The following is a 10,000-nucleotide window of genomic DNA, read 5'->3' as shown; positions in this document are numbered from 1 at the left end:
CAGAACGTGCCGTACTCCCCGGAGGTAATTTTTTCCCGGTCGACTAGACCTAGAGACCTAAGATGTTACCGTTATACATCTTTTCAACTAACTATAAACTATGTTAGAGCTTCCTGCCCCATACAGGGAAGAGTCCTACTAGACTCTGGAAAAGTCTCGAAGAGTAAATATATCTATGTATGAATACCAGGCAAGCTAATATAGTGGTCTCGCCCTATATTAAGTAAAGCATAGTTTGTAAAGGACCACTGCGTCAATATGAAATATCGACCAGTTTTCCGCACAATACTTGTATTGGACAAAGGTTTTATATCCGCATAGGAGGAAAACCAATGCAACATAGCTTGCATAAAGGAACAATTCTATTAGAATTATCCCAGATAAGGTACATAGAATGAATGCTCAATTATACCAATAAATTGACACAGGTGAAGGAGACGCAAGGTTCTCAAGAACCAGATTATTAACAGGCAATAAATAGACAGGTTAACCACAAATATATATATATATATATATATATATATATATATATATATATATATATATATATATATATATATATATATATATATATATATATATATATATATATATATATATATATATATATAAGAAGAGGATAACCCAAAACTATAAGCATAAGTATGATAGTAAACAGAGCTTGTTTGTCTGAAAGAAAAAACATTAGATGCCACTTTTAAGATACCGAGGTATCAAAGTCATAAAAGTCTGTATTACAAATCAATGACATTAGCGTTAGAAACGCTCGGCACACATGTCTGCACTTATGCTAGGTTCACCTTCGGAAATGGAACAGTCTGGATGGGCAACACAGTGCCCTCACTTAGTTTGTAGTACAGTATGTAACTACACACTCACCCTGGAATTAATCGTCCCAATTAAGACCACTGTTCCTCGCAGAGTTAAACAGTAGGGTTAACACCGCGACCCACTGCTACCACAGATCTCTTTTAGTTCCTCGACTTGCTTCGCATAGTGGCGAAAGAACACTCTGGAAGACTTCCAGCTAGTGTATGAACGGAGATGTTCAAAATCCATACAATTAAAGAAATTTAAGAATGAGGCAACTTTCCTCGGATCGTGACCTGCGGGTGTATTGTCAGGATCCGCTCTGCGAATAAAATATGTGATTTTCGCTCTGAGTTGATTCAGAGATAAATTTGAGCCTGATGTTTCTCCCCTGAATAGTTGACCACCCTTGAAGTCTGAAGTTCTATGAAGATAGACCTTTAGGCATTCTACTGGACATAGAGATGCATCTTCTTTCAGAGGGCAGATTCTCCAGGGACCCCACCTGTTGGTGGGTAACTCATTCTTGGCGAGAAACATAGGATCCGGAAACAGGTTCAGTTCTTCCCCATCCAGGAACTGAACACGACCTGCCTCTCTCGAGAGGCTACAATCTCACTAACCCTGGCCCCGGACGCGAGTGCAAAATAGGAAAATAACATTTTGTGTCAAATCCTTTAACGCACACTCTTCATTGCTCAACAGAGAAGCGAAATGAAGAACTTGTCTAAAGACCATGAAATGGGCTTTGGAGGTGCTGAAGGTCTGAGCCTAGCACAGGCTTTCGGGACTTTATTAAAGATCTCGTTACCTAGGTCGACCTGAAAGGCATATAGAATGGGTCTTGTCAAAGCAGACTTACACGCTGAAATCGTGTTCGCTGCCAACCCTTGACCATGGAGGTGGGGAAAAAAGATAAGCAGAAGTCTGTCAAGATCTCCTGCGGAATCTTCGCCTTGACAAAAGGCCACCCATTTTCTCCAAGATGACTCATATTGCCTTCTAGTAGATTTGCACTTATATTCCTCAAGGAAGTCTATACTGGCTTTCGAAATCCCGAAACGCTTTCTCACCGCTAGGGAGAGAAAATCATGAGCTGCAGGGTCCGGGTTTTCTGTAATGAAGCGCAGACAGTTGACTTCTGGGCTCGCTGGGTCTGAACTGGATCTGGTAGTGGTATAAACTTCAGCTACAGTTCCAATGCCAGGAGGAACCACACGCTGTTCGGCCACTTGTGGGCCACTATTGCCGCTACCCTTTGAAGGATCTCAGTTTGTTGAGGACCCTCAACAGAAGGTTGTGAGGAGGGAACAGATAAATCTTGGACCATCTGTTCCAGTCGAGGGACATCGCGTCCACTGCTTCCGCTAAGGGGTCCTCGTACGGGGCACGTACAGGGGCAACTTCTTGTTGTCTTTCGTCGCAAAGAGGTCTATCTGCAGTTCTGGGACTGATTCAGAATGAAGGAGAATGATCCTGCGTCTAAGGACCATTCCGACTCTATCGGTGTGAACCTGGATAGAGCGTCCGCTGTCACATTGCGGACTCCTTGAAGGTGAACTGCCGACAGGTACCACTTCTTCTTTTCCGCCAATCGGAAGACGGCCAACATCACCTGGTTGAGAGGTGGTGACCTCGATCCTTGTCGATTCAAGTATCTCACAACTACCTCGCTGTCAATCACCACCTTATGTGGATCGAATGACGCAGGGAGACTTTCTTTAAGGTAAGGAGCACTGCCCTAGCTTCTAGAAAGTTTTATGTGAAAGGTCTTGAATAGCCTGGACCAAGTCCCCTGGACTTTTTTCCGATGAGAGTGACCTCCCCATCCCTCCTTCGAGGCGTCTGAGTGAATCGTCACCGACGGGGGAGGTGGCTGAAGAAGAACCTGACTTCTTTAGATGTCTGGCTTGGGACCAAGGCCTGAGAAGAGTACTTAGCCGAAGCGGCTGGTCTTCTCAGATCTCTTCACGCGTTTGATGCATAACTTCTCCAAACTCCGATTGCATCCTTTAGCTGTGCTCTTAGCACTAGGTCTGTCACCGAAGCAAACTGGAGAGAGCGCAGTACTCTCTCCTGCTCGTGTCTTGATATCCTTTCGGAATCTTGAAGTCTCTTGACAGAACCCGCTATCTCCTTCCTTTTCTTCGCCGAGGTGGAGAAACGGTGTGACAAAAGGTCCCAGTGGATTCTCAGCCACTGGAACTTTTGAGATGGAGAAAGTCGAGACTTTTTCTTTTGATCTTGAAGCCTAGGTACTCTAGGAACTGGATCACTTGACTGGAAGCTTGCAAGCATTCTGTCTCGGATGCTGCCCACACCAACCAGTCGTCCAGGTAGGCTACTACCTGAATTCCCTTTAGGCGAAATTGTTTGAGAGCTACGCTCGCAAGCTTCGTAAAAATCCTTGGGGCTATGTTTAGCCCGAATGGCATGGCTCCGAAGGCGTATAGTCTTCGTTGTAGCCTGAACCCTAGGTAGGGGGAGAGTCGATGGCTAATTGGAATGTGCCAGTAGGCGTCTGACAAGTCTATAGAGACGGAATATGCCCTCCTGGGCAGTAAGGTCCTTATGTGTTGCAGTGTTAGCATTTTGAATTTGCAATTCACTATGAACTTGTTAAGTGGCGACAAGTCCAGAATGACTCTGAGCTTTTCCGAGTCTTTCTTGGGAACACAAAACAGCCTCCCTTAGAAATTGATGGGCTTCACCCTTTTTCTCCAACAGTTCTTGAACGTACTCCTCCATAACGGGGGTGGAGTGTTGGAAAAACCGAAGGCACGGGGGTGGAGTGCTGTACCAGCTCCCGCCCAGTCCATTCTTAAGTAGGCTGTGGGCCCTGGGATCGAAGGTCCACCGATCCCGAAATTTCAGAAGTCTCCCTCCTACCGGTATCACCTCGCTTGGACTGCCGTCCTGAGGTCTTGCCTTCCTGACCATGACCACCCCTGAATCCCCTTCCCCTTGAGGGGCGTCTAGACGAGCCTCTGGCTGCTCCTCTAGGCTTTGCTCGAAAGGAAGTAGACTGCCCTTCGAACGCTGGGGTGAATGCCGTGGACTGTGTCGACACGGCCTGGGGTACCCACTGAAAGGTGGTCGGGGTTTGTGCCACGATCTGGGGCACTGGGGGCAATGGCAATTGCAGTTGCTGTTGCTGTCTATGAGGCTTGGCTGGCCGAGACGGTAGCCTAGTCCTCATAGTCTTCTTCTATGGTTGAGAACCCTCATCCGGGGAAGACTTTCTTTTGATAGCCAGGCCCCACTTCTGGAGAAGGTTTCTATTCTCCAAGGCGGCTTTATCAACAGCTTCTTTGACCAAGTCGGTAGGGAAAAAGGTCTTTTCCCCAAATGTTGGAGGAGATTAGTTTCTTTAGCTCGTGCCTCACCGTAGCCAAGGTAAACACGAACTCCTTACAAGCTCTCCTTGCCTTGACGAAGCCATAAAGGTCCTTCGTCACTGTGGCCAGATGAGGCTTGGCCACTACCATGAACATTTCATGGACCTTGGGGTCACTTGCCATCGTCTCGAGAGTAGTCTGAAGAGACATTGAGGCAGTCAGTCTTTCTTTTGTATCGAACTCACTTCGCAAAAGAAAGTCAGACAGCTTAGGGGGGTCCTTGCCGAACTGACGTCCGGCAATATCAGCCTCCAACTTTCCCACTGAGAACGTAAGATGGACATTCTTCCAGTCTTTGTGGTCCATAGGCAGGGCCAGCGACAAGGGTTTACACTCCTCTAGGGAGGGGCAAGACTTGCCGGCCTCGATTGCTTTTAGTACAGCCAGAAACCTTTTCTGTAAAAAAGGGGAAGGCTCTAGTAGGCAAGGACACAAAGGAAGGGAGCTTCCTATTCAATGCAGCTACCTTTGAGTTAGAGAAGCCCCTCTCTTTCATCGAGGATGAAAGTAGAGCTTGAGCCTTAGCATGGTCCATCACTATGACCTCCTTCGGCTCTGTCTCCTCCTTTGAAGCTGGTTCCTTCCTCAGCCGGACATAACAGTCCGGATATGATGCCTTGCTGGGCCAGAATTCCACCCTCCAGGGGAACTGAGCCCAGCTTATCCGAGATGACGATCTTTCCAGTTGTCATCGGCATGTGCTCAGCATACCTCCATGGGTTAGCATCTGAGCACAAGGGAAGGTCTTTCACATTGAGCTTTTTCTGGGGCCCATGTGATTCTGCAAGGCACTGCATTCGCAGTTACATTGCAGCCGCCTTCCCCTGATTCTCCTTCTGCATTTGTTGGATCATTCCAGCAATAGAAGAGAGGGCCTATCCCAGCTCTACTGGGAGACCGGCCGATGTAGAGGGGCTTGAACTTCATCCTGGGCTTCTGCCCGGAGGTCTTCCTCCTGACACCCGTCCACATCAGACATCCTGTCATCTAGCTGGATGTCTTGCATCGCGACCGCGACTTCAGCATCCACCTGGATCTGAACTTAGGGGATCTCCTCTTGAGGCTGGGGAATCACTGCATCAGCTGATGCCTTAGGGAAAGGATACGCCCTCATCTTCTCACTTGGAAGATAAGGGCCAGAAGTGTTCTTTTGGAAGCCCCTTACCCAGGTACGAAGCTTCTTCCTAGCTATTTAATTGTCTCATTAATCAGGTTAGTGCACACAGATCATCCTTGGAGACAGCGTATGCTGCGTGTCTCCTACAAAACTCATGTCCGCAGAGGTTCTTGCTGCTGACATTGCAGAAAGCACTTCCCCACTTCGGAGTGTCCTTCTGTAAAGAGAAGAAATTTCCATGAGTATCAGGTGAACTATGTATCACTGGATATGCATAGTATAGCATAACAATTCATAAAGGAAAGACACACACTTGTGTTTCCCTCACAACCCATTGTTGCAGCCTTCCAGATAATAAAATCAAAATGGTTTATCTCTTCTAGAGTAACCAATGCAAGGTTTCCAGAGGAAACAGGTGGAGCTCACACCTAAGCAATGATTTTAAAATCCTGGATAATAGACAGGGAAGAACTCAGCTTCCTATCTGAGGGCAACAGCAAAGGTCTGTGCAAGAAAACACAATAGTGTTAGAAGATACAGTGCTGTACCTAAACCTTTACTATAGTTTTCTTCTTACTGTATATGCTATACAGAAGAATACTAGTACAGTATAGGGGGATGTGTGCCGGCCTGCCTTTGCCGGCCGGCACACACAACAACTAGCTTTAAAGTATACTACTTAACAGCTATAGGGCGGCAGCACTCTGGTTCAAATGCCTGTGCCGGTCGGCAGCAACTGCCGGCCGGTAACAGCCAGTGTTGGTTGGCAATGGCTGCCGGCCAGCAACTACACAAGGTAGTACCCAGCTGCCGGCCACACTCTTGGTGACCGGCAGACAAGGACTGACATAAGCCGGCCGGCAAAGGTACAAGACCGATGCCAGCCGGCAGCAAAAGAACCAGAAGACTACACTTGCCCGGCTGCCGGCCTCATAGGCCGGCAGCCGGGACAGGTACAGCACTACAAGAAAATAGAATGGATGCCGGGATAAGAGTGTACACAACCCCCAAGCCCGACAACCGAAAGAGTGCATATGAGGAAGGGGAGAAACTAATTCAGGCTTCCTTGACCAATGCCGTCCGGCTCTGCCGGCAGGCATGGATGAGGGACCAAGAGAGGTCCGGGCAGCACTCGAAAACATAAGACCCTTGCCGGCCAGCAGCTCTGCCGGCCGGCAATGGGCTGAGTCAATTCCACATCCCAACCTATACTAGGTCCAGAAGTAGAACGACGTACAGTACAGTAAGACCCCTGCCGGACAGCTCTGCCGGCCGGCAAGGTACAGTACAGTAATGGCTAGGCCATTACGGAGATAGAGGGGGAAGGGACAAGAGGGTCCTGCCAACCTTGCTTTAGTGACAGATCACCCGCAGCCAAGAAACTTATCTTAGCCTAAGGGAGATCTAAGGGGAAAGGCCAGCAATACTTGCCAGCTTCCAGAGCACCAAAGCAAGGAAGGCGTTGCTACTCCCAAGGGAAGAACTTATCCTCCCCCGAGAACAGCAACAGGACTAGTCTGGTAGATCACAAAAGAAGGAATCATAACTACAGAAACCTTCGGTAGTGACCTAAGGGAGCTAAGCTCCCTTTGTATGTGTTAGGTCAGCGAGGGGGACTCTGCCCCAAGCCAGACAACACAGACTCAGACTAAAAACTCTGTTGTTCTGTCCCTCTTGAACCATAACTACAGGAACAGGAAGGTACAGTAACACCCTAGTATAGTTTTATCGAAAATAAATTCGGAAAAAACCACTTAGGGATAAGCCCAAGGCTTAAACAGAGGGAAAGGGATTGCATACCTTCTCCGAAGAAAAGAAAGCAACCGGGGAGTATGATAAAGTATACTAAGGCTCCATAAGCAATTAGCCTAGGCACCAAGAGAATCGATTACCTAATTCACCGAAACTCACACGTATACAATCTTGGAAATATTCCACACAGTCTAAAATGTATAAAATATAGCCTAAAGCTTCAATAAAATTTTAATTACACTTGGAAAAACCAAAATCATGCAAGAAGTACTAGGACCAAACGACTAGGCTACATGGCCTAGCGTAGGCCAGAATGGCGAATACTTCGCCAAATAATACTAAGCACGAAAGGAAATCCTATGTAAAGCTAAATAGCTAAAATTTATTAAAGCAAAACAACCAGGAATGTCGCTCTGACTAACTAATTCATACCTAGCGAGCGACAGTGTCCAGGACACCTCTGGTAGGCTACGGCTCTTGTATCAAAGATTAATCCTATTAATCACTCAAAATTTTACCAAGAGCCTACATTTATACATAACAGACACTATACTCAACTTATCAGAGGCCAACGAAGACGGAGAAGCCATGAAAAGCCGAATAAATCCAAGATTTGCGAGAAAAACAGGAAAAAACACCGAGTTGTTAAGCTACGCAAAAAGGAATACAGATGGCGCCAGGATTGGCGCCAGGCACGCATACGAATCGGGGGATAGGGAAGCCTTAGGAGCGGCTCCCCTTTTTCTTTCCCGAATTCGTATCTCGTCAATCACCTCTTACGAGACGAAATCTCTGTCCAGGATGTAGATTGCCATGTGACGTGTCTAGAATACGTCCTCTGATATGTCGCGATATCCCTTTCACGAGGGATACTCGCTCCAGGAGTTAGAATTCTGGTACCTTAAGGTAAATTCTCTGGGAATATCGCCGTAGTTGTAATATACCCTAGGAAGCTACCCTATAGGAACTTCCATCAGGACGACATGGCTTGATCCCAAATATATATATATATATATATATATATATATATATATATATATATATATATATATATATATATATATATATATATATATATATATATATATATATATATATATATATATATATATATATATATATATATATATATATATATATATACGCAAATGCATATATTTATGTATAATCGCTCTTCTCAGCACCTCGAGTTAAACACCCTGCAGTATACACAAGTTTCCCCATCCACAGGCGAATCCCCGGTAGCTATCCATCACAAGAACACGACTAGCACTTCCTCTGCTTTAGCCAGTCCGGGCACGCCCTTGGAGGTGTTGCTTCTGCTGGCGTTCATGCCATTCCTCGTTAGCGACGGAGGACACTTGCTGGTCGATGCTTTGATGCGGGCAAAGGCGTGACACCGGACCAAGCCTGAGGCACGTACAGGGGCGTGACTCATTCGGGGAATAGCAGGAAGACGCAGATGAAGATGGGAGAGGAGGAGGAGGATTGAGTCAGATGAGGAAGAGGGAAGAGTGGAATGGAGGAAGAAGATTCTTAGGGGGATACTTCAGGTGGACTACGAAACGAGGAGATAAACCAAAGTTCATGGAATACACTTCCATGTAAAATAGTTTTGCATGTCTGTAATGGTATCTAGTGTGGGTTTCCTTATTTACTTGATACATGGTGATTTTTATGTGTACGAATAACCATTTCACATTGTACTGTATTTTCGTACAAAACTTTAGAAATACGTTATGACGAAATTTAAAGTCCTTTTCGTTCTGATTAAGGTATGAATTTTATTCTTTTAATTGAAGCGCGACAGAAAGCTGTGCAAAACTATGTGAAGAGACGAATTTTGCAGGGACGGTTGTAACTACGAATTTTGCGCAGAGGCGAACAATACTGATTATTTTAAATATTTATGAGAATTCGGCATATATTGAAAAATATGTTAATCTTCATGGCTCAAAATTTTAATTCATATGGTTACAGTTACTAGAAGAGGCCAAATCCTATCGATAATGACACAAAAATGTAATGACAGCAAATAGATATAAGTATGAACATCATTGTTCATTTACTTGTGTATATGTAAACATCTGTGTGTATATGTGTTTCTTAAACGTCTGATATTATCATGAGGTTTATATAAAAGTCTGTTTATTTGTATGTATACAAAAGAAGCATTAATAGATGTATATTTTTATAAACAATCACGTCCTACCTGATCAGAACTGGCAGCACGATCTCCTTGGCTAAATATGTGAAATGTCACAGGCTAATCTGACGAAGATTTAATCGACACCACTTGCAGGGGCAAACTGATGTCACTTGGAATCCTTGTTTAGAGTGAAGTGACTTACTATATCTTCGTTTGAGTGTATGGACAAGATATTACTCTTTTCTATCCAGTCCAGTCATACAACTCAGTTCAAGTACAGCAGTTTAGCTCATTATAGCTTGTTTGGATTGGTTCAGATGTTATAGCTTGGTTGGAGTGATTCAGTTGAAAGAAAAATACTTTTTGTGACTCAAAAGAGGTAAATTACGAAACATGTTTTATAGTTAAATTTTAAACCGTTAAAGTAAACTGACTACACAGAATTCGGTAAGTTAATCACCTCGATGCGTTTTGATTCAAGTGGCTGAATATGGCGAGGCTTGTTGGCTCAAGGAAATAATCAACTTGACTTGGGTTGATGCATAAGCATATTGATTAAACGGTACTTGAATAAAGCTTGCGAACTCATAACAACTTGCTTGGACTGATTCAACTTGACTTGTCCATTTGGAACGAGTTGGCTTTACGTTTTCTGAGTAGAGTGTATATATTCAACTTGACTTGTCTAATTGGATCTACTCCACTTAACTGGTTTGATGGAATCAGTTTTATGAAACTCACGTGAATTGTCTGAAACAAACCCACTTGACAAGT

At 44.9% G+C, this 10,000-nt stretch overlaps 1 long non-coding RNA gene across 1 annotated transcript in view; it reads left to right on the top strand.

Moving 5' to 3' along the window:
- Window positions 1-8,817, top strand: part of LOC137638134 (uncharacterized) — a 10,074-nt gene extending 1,257 nt beyond the window's left edge. The window contains exon 2 of the long non-coding RNA XR_011043854.1: window positions 8,308-8,817. This is a non-coding gene — a long non-coding RNA (uncharacterized lncRNA). The remainder of the gene's footprint in view (window positions 1-8,307) is intronic.
- Window positions 8,818-10,000: the final 1,183 nt, after the last annotated feature.

This window comes from Palaemon carinicauda, chromosome 3, assembly GCF_036898095.1.
Source record: "Palaemon carinicauda isolate YSFRI2023 chromosome 3, ASM3689809v2, whole genome shotgun sequence".
NCBI lineage: Eukaryota > Metazoa > Arthropoda > Malacostraca > Decapoda > Palaemonidae > Palaemon > Palaemon carinicauda.
This window is presented reverse-complemented; position numbering and strand designations above follow the sequence as displayed.